General features: G+C 41.8%; 1 protein-coding gene across 1 annotated transcript in view; it reads left to right on the forward strand.

The window, feature by feature from the left end:
* Nucleotides 1-12212, forward strand: part of IGF2BP3 (insulin like growth factor 2 mRNA binding protein 3) — a 168619-nt gene that overhangs the window by 80154 nt on the left and 76253 nt on the right. The gene's annotated exons all lie outside the window — the stretch shown is intronic.

Raw genomic sequence — 12212 nt, forward strand, 5'->3', positions numbered from 1 at the left:
CAATTTTCTGGTGCGAAGATACTTGCATTTATGAATTCAGAAGTTGCTTTACTGTGACTGTTCTGTACTTCACTTAAATTTTGATCCCACAGACATTCATGTCAATGAATATATTGGCCAGAATACCTGAATTTTCAGCCCATACTTTAAATCCTTATGCATTTTGAGGTAAAATGGAGTAATACAGTTTGAAAATTGTGTCATTCCATTGAACTCTGGTTTGTCTTAAGTTACTTTTTTGATATCTCATTGATATCATTTTGACGTCTCCGCACTGGTTCCTTTGGTACTCTTGTTTTAAAATTTGAATATTTTTTGTCTTAGGTTTCAGCAGCAGCCCCAAGAAAAGTATCTACTCGAGATCTAGGATTGTCTGGCATATAGATAATTAGGATCTTTCTTTAACCGTAAAAAAAAAATAGCTCTAATACCCATTTACAATCGCAGTAGGTTAACCTACAAAGGAACACGTTTATCGGTAGCCAGAGCTATGGATGCTCTTGGGGACAGCTTTTTTTTTTTCCTTCTGTATCCCAAAAGTATTTTCTAGTCAAAAGTACTTCCACTATTCCAGAGGGTCAGGTTTTCTTCCATTTGAAGACTTCATGCCAGCAGTGGATATTTTGTTTTTGTTTTCAAGGCCCTTGTCTCTGCTTTACTACGAACAGGCTTGTTCTTATTGCAGAAGACCTTTTTATAATTTGTTTCTGGTTCCAATCTGTTCTCCCAGCTCAAAATACTTCCAAGTACATGCTTCACTTGTGCTAAAGGTGTTGGTCTTAATACAGCTTTTCTGATGGGAGTTACACTGAAATTCTGTTCAACAGCAGGATTGAATGCTTTGCTTCCCTGACCCATCTTCTTCCTTCTCTCTCTTCTGGTTTAAACCATAATCATAATCCCCACAACAGAGAATCCTACAATATCAGGGTTGGAAGGAACCTCAGGATACATTTTATTTTTTCCTACCCAATCAGCTGGGAGTAGTTGGGTGGGTACAGAACTTCTCTTCTCCAGCCATGAGGTTTGGAGTATAAACTGGACAACTAGCAAACCTGTCCCACATGGCAGTACACACTACTACCAGTAGTGCTGCTTGTTGCCGCAGTGACAGGCAGGTTATCAAAGTCAGCAAAAATGGTAGGTTGGGTACAAGTGATCATAACTTGATTACATTTATAATGTTCGAACAGAGTAAAGTCCAGACCAATAATCTATATACACTTGGTGCTTTTAAAAAGGTCATTTTTGTAAAGCTGAAAACGATTGAGTCAGATCAGCTGGGAGGAAGAGTTTAATCAGAAAAATGTGAATGAGAAGTGGGAATTGTTTAAGAACACTTTCCTAGATGCCCAAAAAGTCATAACCCTACAATCAAGGAAGACCGCCATCTTGATTAAAAAACAACCTGATGTAGAGGGGTAGTGAAGGCAGCTATATAAATAATACATAACATACGAATGAAAGGGGAAGTTGGTAGTGAGTATATATCAGAAGCTAGGAACTGTAGAAAAATTTTAAGGGAAGCAAAGGGACCAACAAAAAAAAATAAAAAAATCTGTGGCTAGCAAAATTAAGGACAATGAGAATTTTTATATTGGGAACAAAAAGAATCCTAACAATGGTATTGGTCCAGTACAAAATGGAAATGGTAGAATTATCAATAATAATGCAGAAAAGGTAGAACCATTCAATAAATATTTCTTTAAAGACAGAGTATGTAATCATGTTATATGATGATGATAACACTTGTTCCATTCCACTAGTATCTGAAGAGAATTTTATACAACAGCTAATACAGTTAGGCATTTTTAAATCAGAAGGTCCAGATAACTTGCCTTGCATCCAAGAGTTTTTAAAGAGCTGGTTGAAGAGCACTCCAGACCACTAATGATGGTTTTCAGTATGTCTCAGAACATTGGGGAGGTTCTGGAAGAAAGCTAACATGGCAAAATTTAGAAAGGATAAAGGAGATGACCTGGGTAATTAATTATAGGCGTGTCCATCTGACATTGATCCTTGGCAAGAAGATGGAGCTGCTGATACAGGACTTGATTAATAAAAAATTAATGGAGGGTAATATAATTAATCCAAATCAACATCAGTTTATGAAAATAGATCCTGCCAAACTAACACATCTTTTATTGATGAGATTACACATTTTGTTGATTAAAAGTAATAGTGTTGATCTATTATATTTAGACTTCTGTAAGGTATTTCACTGGGTACCACATAACATTTTGACTTAAACTAGAAAGATATAAAATTAATGTAGCTATCTTTTAATCCATTTGATGTGTGCCAACTGATGAGTCTCAGAATGTCATTGTGACTCAGGAATCGTCACTGAGCAGGTGTGTTTCTGCTGAGTCCCCACAGGAATCTGTTCTTGGCCCTATGCTGTGCAACATTTTTTTGAATGCCCTGGAAGAAAACAGTGATCACTGATAAAGTTTGCAGATGACTCAAAAATTGGTGGAGTGGTAGATAATAAAGAGGACAGGTGATTGATAACAGAGAAATCTGGATCTCTTGGTAAGCTTGGCGCAAGCAAACAATATGCATTTTAATGTAGCTAAATGTATAAACCCAGAAACAAAGAATTTAAGATGTACTTTCCAAACTCTATGTTGGGAAGCAGCAACTCTGAAAAAGATTTTGGGGTCATAGTGGATAATCTGCTGAACAGGAGCTCCCAGAGCGATGTGTGGCCAAAAGGACTAATGTGATCCTTGGATTCATGAACAGGGGAATCTTGAGTACAAGTAGAGCAGTTATTTTACCTCTGTATTTGGCACTGGTGCAATCCCTGCTGAAATACTGTATCCAGTTCTGGGGTCTATAGTTGAAGAAAGATGTTGATAAATTGGAGAGGATTCGGAGAAGAACCATGAGAATAATTAAAGGATTAGAAAACATGCCTTACAGTGATAGACTTGAGGAGCACAATTTATTTAGTGCAACAGAGTTACGGAGAGACTTGATTAGTCTATATAAGTACCTACATGGGGAACAAATATTTGATAATGGGCTCTTCCATCTAGCAGAGAATGGTATAACATGCTCCAGTGGCTGGAATTTGAAGCTAGACAAATTCAGACTGGAAATAAGGCATAAATTTATAAATAGTGAGAGTAAATTAACCATTGGAACAACTTACCAAGGGTGTGGTAGATTCTCCATCACTGGTAATTTTTAAATCAAGATTGGATGTTTTTCTAAAAGATGTTCTCTAGGAATCATTCGGGGGAAATTCTATGGCCTGTGTTAATACAGAAGGTCAGACTAGATGTTCACTATGGTCCCTTGTGGCCTTAGAATCTATGAATAAGTAATTTTACTAGACGTTTTATTTTCCTTAAGTCCTAGTAAAAGTGAAACACAAACTGAAGTTAAACCCTTGGGTTTGTGATTTTAAAAATATTTACTAGTGTCCCAATGTGTGTGTGTGTGGGGGGGGGGGCAGTCGGAGTCTCCTATCAAACTCTAGCAGCCATTAAGGGACGGGAGCAAGGAGCCCAGATTCTGTGGTGAGCAGTTGGGCAATGCGTTGCTCAGTCAAAGTAAGAATAATGCTGCGGTAGTTCCACTGGTGTTAGAGCTCCAGGCTGGGGGTAGGGGAAGAAACTATCTTTCTCTCTCTCTCGACTTTTTCAGACCCAGCTTCCTAACAATGACTGCTGCAGTCACAGAGGCTGTACACTGCCACAGCTGCTGCTTCTCCTCCCCCCATAGTGATAGTCCCGCACTATGCACTGAAGGTGAGGCGCCCCACCCTCCCCAGGTCCCAGAGGCTCCATGCTTTAAGGACAGACAGGAAGTGAAAGTGCACTTTACCCATATGTATCCCTGTTGTCTCTGCTGTTTTGCTCCAGTCATATGCTTGAGCTACGTACCTGAGACCATAGAGACTGAGTGGTGGTTGGTGGAGCATCTCAGCCCCAGTTCCTTATTGAGGCTCTTTGTTTTCTGGGAATTCATGCTCCTGAATGGGAGCCTGAGAGAGCACTTGGACTGGGAGCCTCCTGGGGAGAACAGACAGGAAGCATGGGCGAGTAGATAGGGTTTTCCAAATGCAAAAATGGGACGCTTGCAGGAGCCCCGCCACGCTCAATGGCCCTGCCTCCTGCTCCTCCTCATCCCTGCTAAGGCCCTATCCCCTGGCCAGGCCGGAAGCCGGAGCCACCCCAGGAACCTGGAGGCTGTGGGGTGTGCCTCCCAGGGCATGTGGAGAGTCCGGGGCTCCAGGGCACCCCACAGCAGCCTGGGCTCCATAGGTCGCTCTTACTACTGCCCATCTCTGGGGCGTCAGGGGGAAGAGGAGGAGGGGGTGGGGCCTTGTGGTGAGGTGGACTAAAGCCCACCTCAGCTCCCCTTCCTCTCAGAAGAGGCTGGTACTGCTCCTGAGCCTTAAGCAGGCACAGAGTGGCGCTGCAGGAAATCTGGGACAAATGCTGTCCTGGAGTCATTCAGCCCGAGACTTGAAATACACATTTTGGTTCTGTTCCACCCAATTAGGGATGGGTGGTCCCCCAAGATAGGATGCTGGACTGGGCCTTGAGAGACCTGGGGTGAGTTGCCGTGGAGGTGACCCAGAGCCTGCCTGTGACTTTGAGCAAGACAGTTAATGTGGCTGTTACCTCCACTGTCCATCTGTAAAACAGGGATAATACTTTCTGGCCAGGTGCTGTGAGGATAAAATCCACGAATGATTGTGGGGTGCTCGGATACTGGGTGATGAGCCAGTACCTGGACAGTCAGTTCTGTATGTACTGTAGCTTTGCACTGCGGAAATGGGCAAACACAAAAGTCACTTGTGGAACCTCAGTGGATCGATTATTCCGAATGAGTTAGAATCATAGAATCATAGAATATCAGGGTTGGAAGGGACCCCAGAAGGTCATCTAGTCCAACCCCCTGCTCAAAGCAGGACCAATTCCCAGTTAAATCATCGAGTTCTTTCCACCTGGTATAATACTCACCTGGTATAATACTCTCACCTGGTAAGTCACTCTCTAATGCTTATTTTTCCAATGTATCTTATGCCCAATCACACTGCATCTCCCTGAGCTGTAAATCAGGAAGGAAACCGTGTACTCTCCATTTGGGAGATAAGCAGCTATCTGGAGGCCAAACATTCTCTAAACATCTGGCTAGACCTTAGCAATGCTTTCCATTGGGAGGGCAGCTTGTGAGTGAATGGAAAAAATGGATATTTTTGCAACCATGGCTGTCTCACTCAGCTAACAGTTTTTGCCATTGTGTGCCTAAAAGCCTCTGGATGCCTTAAATAAGACATGTATAAAGTCAAAATTGATATGTAAATACCCAAGCAAAAGATAAATCCAGTGCAGGAAGGAGAAATTTCCTCCCTCGCAATAAACCAGATTTGAAATTGACACACAGTAGAAAGATACTAGAATGGTGCTGTGGCAGATGTTCTTAGGGAGACACAGAATACCTAAATTGAAGTAATATTTTTGATCTGAAATATGCTCACATATCTTTATACTATAAAACTAGAGCAGGTCAAAATTTCAGGTTGATGAAAAACTGCTTTTTAAAATGGGAATTTTGTATTTCTTGACATTTTAAAGTTTTTGACAAACTGAAAACAAAACCAAATTTTTTTTGTTTTCAGAAACTTCCATGGAAAAAGTTAGATAAACAAAATTTGGTGTTTTTAAAAAAATGGGGGTGGGGGGTGGGGAGGGAATACGTAACATTTTCTGACCTGCTTTATATAGTGTTGAAAAGAGACCTGAGATTTGCCAAACTGGATCAAAGCAGCATTCTGTCTAAACCCTTGTCCTGTCTCTGACACTGACCAATGTTGAATGCCGCCTCCCTAGGAAGATGTTAAAATGTGATTCAATTACGTAGCACTGTTAAGTGCTTTATTGGTAGTTTAAGTACAGCTATGTCAATAATGCAGAAAATACACATTTCGTCACTCTAACAAACACCCACAGAATTTGCCACCTCTCCCACACTTTGCACATTCTCTCACTAGGACAGCATAATTTGGGCAGTATGAATAGCAGATTTAGCATTGGATCCTAATGTTACATCTAGTTACATGTTGATATCTACAAGGATGAGGTGGTGGGAGCAGTAAATAGAGTTTGCACTTGGATTCTGTTCTTCCTCATGAGATCAGATGGATAGATGTGACTTTAGAGTCATACTAATGCTTTCCACAACAGCCCAGCAACCCAGCTGTCAGGTGATAACTCCTTTACCTGGACATACTTATCAAAAGTTAGAGACTAACAAATTTATTAGACCGTAAGCTTATTTATTAGATTAAATAATTTATTAAATTTGTTAGTCTCTAAGGTGCCACAGGTACTCCTGTTCTTTTTGTGGATACAGACTAACATGGTTGCTACTCTGAAACTTATCAAAACTTGGAGAAAGAGGTTCTGGGAAAATGGTTTCACCTTTAAAATAAACAAACACATTTGTGGGTGGTTTTTTTTTTTAAAGTAGGGTCCTGCCTGTGCTGCAATATTTTATGGTGAGTTCTTCTTAATCCCAGATGGTAATCTATTTGTGCACTGAATCATAGACATTGATAGCTGAAGGGGCGGGGAATTGACTATAAAGTAACACATATCCTGAGGCATTTAGTTGGACAGATCGTACATTGGATAAACACGTATTTGCCTGGGTTTGTTTTAAATTAGCTTTCTTTTACTGTAGATAAAGGGTAAATGGAGCTGCCAATTTGGCCATCTGTACATCTCTTGTTCATTTGCTTTTAAATATCAATTTTAGACCTTTTAATCTCCATGTTATCTGTGAAAATTTCAATTTGTATCAGCATAGTGTGGATTGGGTCACTACTTTAAAAAAAAAATATCTAAACTTACCTTTCTGTCTTGGTGAAAACCAAAACAGTTAGAAGCAACACCCCCTGCCCCCCCCCGCCAGATTGTGGTATCCAACCAAGGATATTCTTAAGCAGCTTCCATGCTGATTAATGGGTTTTAATTTCCTAGTTTTATTCTCCACACTACGTCTAAGGTGTTAATGCTTTTCTTAAAAAAAGAAAAAACAAACCAAAAAACCCCAACAATCCAGCAACCAACAATCCAGCAAGTTAACTTAAGTGCCTGTACACAAATGCAAGAAGCCTGGGAAACAAGTAGGGAGAACTGGAAGTCCTGGCACAGTCAAGGAATTATGATGTGATTGGAATAACAGAGACTTAGTGGGATAACTCGCATGACTGGAGTATTGTCTTGGATGGATATAAACTGTTCAGGAAGGACAGGCAGGGCAGAAGAGGTGGGGGAGTTGCATTGTATGTAAGAGAGCAGTATGACTGCTCAGAGCTCAAGTATGAAACTGCAGAAAAACCTGAGAGTCTCTGGATTAAGTTTAGAAGTGTGAGCAACAAGGGTGATGATGTGATGGGAGTCTGCTCTCTAGACCACCAGACCAGGGAAATGAGGTGGACAAGGCTTTCTTCCGGCAACTAACAGAGGTTACTAGCTCGCAGGCTCTGGTTCTCATGGGGGACTTCAATCACCCCGATATCTGCTGGGAGAGCAATACAGCAATGCACAGACAATCCAGGAAGCTTTTGGAAAGTGTAGGGGACAACTTCCTGGTGCAAGTGCTGGAAGAACCAACTAGGGGCAGAGCTCTTCTTGACCTGCTGCTCACAAACAGGGAAGAATTAGTAGGGGAAGCAAAAGTGGATGGGAACCTGGGAGGCAGTGACCATGAGATGGTCAAGTTCAGGTTCCTGACACAAGGAAGAAAGGAGAGCAGCAGAATACGGACCCTGGACTTAAGAAAAGCAGACTTTGATTCCCTCAGGGAACTGATGGGCAGGATCCCTTGGGAGAATAACATGAAGGGGAAAGGAGTCCAGGAGAGCTGGCTATTGCAGGAACAAACCATCCCGATGTGTAGAAAGACTAGCTGGCAGGCAACCATCTTGGCTTAACAGTGAAATCCTTGCTGATCCTAAACATGAAAAAGAAGCTTATAAGAAGTGGAAGATTGGACAAATGACCAGGGAGGAGTATAAAAATATTGCTCGGGCATGCAGGAGCGAAATCAAGAAGGCCAAATCACACTTGGAGTTGCAGCTAGCAAGGGATGTTAAGAGTACAAGAAGGGTTTCTTTAGGTATGTTAGCAACAACAAGAAGAAGGTCAAGGAAAGTGTGGGCCCTTTACTGAATGAGGGAGGCAACTTAGTGACGAGGATGTGGAGAAAGTTAATGTACTCAATGCTTTTTTTGCCTCTGTCTTCACGAACAAGGTTAGCTCCCAGACTACTGCAGTGGGCAGCACAGCATGGGGAGGAGGTGACCAGCCCTCTGTGGAGAAAAACGTGGTTCAGGACTATTTAGGAAAGCTGGATGAGCACAAGTCCATGGGGCCGGATGCACTGTATCTGAGAGTACTAAAGGAGTTCACTGATGTGATTGCAGAGCCATTGGCCATTATCTCATGGCCGTCGGGGAAGGTCCCAGATGACTGGAAAAAGGCTAATGTAGTGCCCTTCTTTAAAAAAGGGAAGGAGGAGGATCCGGGGAACTACAGGCCAGTCAGCCTCATCTGAGTCCCTAGAAAAATCATGGAACAGGTCCTCAAGGAATCAATTCTGAAGCACTTAGAGGAGAGGAAAGTGATCAGGAAGAGTCAGCATGGATTCACCAAGGGCAAGTCATTCCTGATTAAGCTAATTGCCTTCTATGACGAGATAACTGGCTCTGTGGATGAGGGGAAAGCAGTGGATGTGTTATTCCTTGACTTTAGCAAAGCTTTTGATACGGTCTCCCACAGTATTCTTGCCAGCAAGTTTAAAGAAGTATGGGCTTGATGAATGGACTATAAGATGGATAGAAAGCTGGCTAGATCATTGGGCTCAGTGGGTAGTTATCAATGGCTCCATGTCTAGTTGGCAGTCGATATCAAGCGGAGTGCCCAAAGGTTCGGTTCTGGGGCCGGTTTTGTTCAATATCTTCATTAACGATCTGGAGGATGGCGTGGATTGCACCCTCAGCAAGTTTGCAGATGACACTAAACTGGGAGGAGTGGTAGATACGCTGGAAGGTAGGGATAGGATACAGAGGGACCTAGACTAATTAGAGGATTGGGTCAAAAGAACTCTAATGAGGTTCAACAAGGACAAGTGTAGATTCTTGCACTTAGGATGGAATCCCATGCACTAGTACAGACTAGGGACCGAGTGGCTAGGCAGCAGTTCTGCAGAAAGGGACCTAGGGGTTACGGTGGACGAGAAGCTGGATATGAGTCAGCAGTGTGCCCTTGTTGCCCAGAAGGCTAACGGCATTTTGGGCTGTATAAGTAGAAGCATTGCGAGCAAGTGGAGGGACGTGATCGTTCCCCTCTATTAAGCATTGGTGAGGCCTCATCTGGAGTAGTGTCCAGTTTTGGGCCCCACACTACAAGAAGGATAGGAAAAATTGGAAAGAGTCCAGAAGAGGGCAACAAAAATGATTAGGGGGCTGGAGCATAAGATTTATGAGGAGAGGCTGAGGGAACAGGGATTATTTAGTCTGCAGATGAGAAGAATGAGGGGGGATTTGATAGCTGCTTTCAACTACCTGAAAGGGGGTTCCAAAGAGGATGGATCTAGACTTTTCTCATTGGTACCAGATGACAGAACAAGGAGTAATGGTCTCAAGTTGCAGTGGAGGCAGTTTAGGTTGGATATTAGGAAAAACTTTTTCACAAGGAGGGTGGTGAAGCATTGGAATGGTTTACTTAGGGAGGTGGTGGAATCTCCATCCTTAGAGGTTTTTAAGATCAGGCTTGACAACACCCTGGCTGGGATGATTTAGTTGGGGATTGGTTCTGCTTTGAGCAGGGGGTTGGACTAGATGACCTCCTGAGGTCCCTTTCAACCGTGATATTCTATGATTCTCTGATTCTAACCTAAAACCCTGCAAAGGTTGTATTATAGGACTACCTCTCGTTATAATCTCCCTTTGAAGATACTGACTTTTTATATTCTGGCTATCTTTTGTTACTAAGGCTTTGTCTGCACTTAAGTTTTGCCCATATAGCTATGCTGGAAAAGTCCTCCTAGCATAGTCTGTTATAGTGCCAAAAGCACTTATTTACCACTAAAAAGAAAAGGAGGACTTGTGGCACCTTAGAGTCTAACCAATTGGTTAGTCTCTAAGGTGCCACAGGTACTCCTTTTCTTTTTGCGAATATAGACTAACACGGCTGTTACTCTGAAACCTTATTTACCACTATAACTTTGGCCACACTAGGCCTTTTGCAAAAGAGCTGTGTTTTAGAAGTTAAAAAAACAAACATTCACAGCCCTGACTGACATTACTGTGCCAGCAGAACAGAAGTGTAGACCTAGCCTTAGGGGCTGAAGTGTGTTTACCTTGAGCCAGTCTCTCCCTCACCTGTTTGTCTTCCCTTCCTCCCCAATCACCACCTCTTTCTCGCCTCACCAGCTTTCATTGTCAACTCCTTTTTCAAAGACACATTACAAACAACTTCATTTTCCCCCTGATTGTTTTAAAAATCTCCTGGAATGTTTACAAAGTGTTTGGGAAGTTCCCTCGCTGAATTCTAACTCAGACTAGATGATCACAATGATCCCTTTTGACCCTTGGAATCCCTCTATCTATTAAGAGCCTGCAACCAAAAAAATAAAAAATCCCCACATGGTCATACTGTATGACCCTCATCTTCCTTTCATCTGTGCTGACCTCATTGTTTGCCATTTTGGTTGTGTTGTAAGCACGTTTGTTAACAAATTCATGAAAGACATTTGGACAAACTAATCTAGTTGCTCTGCGTGAGAAGAAAAGAATTCAGAAGTTAATGTTAGAATTCAGCTCATTGGTGGAAGAAATAAGAAATATGTGGCTCTTTAATCCTCTTTTGCTTGTGGTCTTGACATCTTGAGGCTGATTTGCTTTGCCATACCACAATACAAGGCCGAGAGCTAGAGCAATAAGAATTGCGTGAAATACCATGTTGCTCTGAAAGTGCCCAGTCCTATGTTCAGCTGAACAATTTAGTTAGTTAGAAGTAGAATCCTTTGAATGAAGAAATAGGCAAAACCTGCATGGGAAATGAAATATTTGTAAACTGTAAATTTGAGTTACACTGCTACTCAAGAGTGACGTTTTCTTGTCGAGCAGCCTATAAAACAGTTATGATTGGGGCTCAGTTGGTGTATGGTAACAGTATTTATAATGAAGCTGGAGTTGGCTTTAGAGTCTGATGAATGAAAGCGCACAGTATAAGGCTTCAGCTTTTTGTGAGAGAGACATCTGTGCTATAACAAGAGAGGGAGACCCAGTTTAGACACATGCTGGAACTAGGGCTTTAGGAAAAGGAATGACTTTTTCTTTTAGCTTAGATTAAATATTTATACAAATGAACTTTTCTTTTCAGCCGCTCATCAGAATTGCGGCTGCACCACCAACTTGGCTTTGAATTTTGTTCTGATTGCCCAACAAGGCTGTACATGGAGAGAGTGTTGCAGAAGAGCAGCTTAAACAAAACATGTTTGTTTTACATCAGAACTAGAGGCTTTGGGTTTTAGGGATGAAAGTTAAGGGGGGGAGGGAGAAGGTAAGGCAAAACAGAGAGTGGGAAGTAAATCTGGAAGAGGAAGGATGGGAATAGAAACTAGAGTTGATATAAAAACATATGGAGGGAAAACAAAACAAAGATGAGCGAAAAGTACAAGAGTGAAGTATTATTTTGGAGAGAATTGTAGTAAAGGGGCTACTTCTCTCTTTCAGCAGATACACACACCAACAGCTGCTATTATTTTTTTCTAATACAGTTAAATACAATTTTATTAGGTGTTAATCTTTCAGTGTTAAGCAGCAAGACATTAAGGATGATTGAGACTGAGATGGCCAAGAAAATAAAGGTTTATAATGAAGACAATGCTATCATGATGGCATGTTTCTTTGACCCAAAAAGATTACTACTATTTTCCTGAAAGGATGTTAGATCTGCTTCCAGTCCTTTGAGGGAACTTCTTAAATCTGTTTGGTAAAGCAATTATTTTGAGAAAAAGGGAACTCAAGTTACTTGAGTGTGTTCAAACCACAACTGACTTTGTCCCTGTTTCTGGCAGCACAGAAGGGAAACAGGGGTGAGTGGTGGTAAAGAGGAACCTGGGTGAAGAGGGTGGGATGCTAAATGTGCAGGATGGGTATCTTTATTAATCAGAAAAGT

The sequence above is a fragment of the Lepidochelys olivacea genome (genome assembly GCF_965140295.1).
Source record: "Lepidochelys olivacea isolate rLepOli2 genome assembly, chromosome: 2".
Lineage (NCBI taxonomy): Eukaryota > Metazoa > Chordata > Testudines > Cheloniidae > Lepidochelys > Lepidochelys olivacea.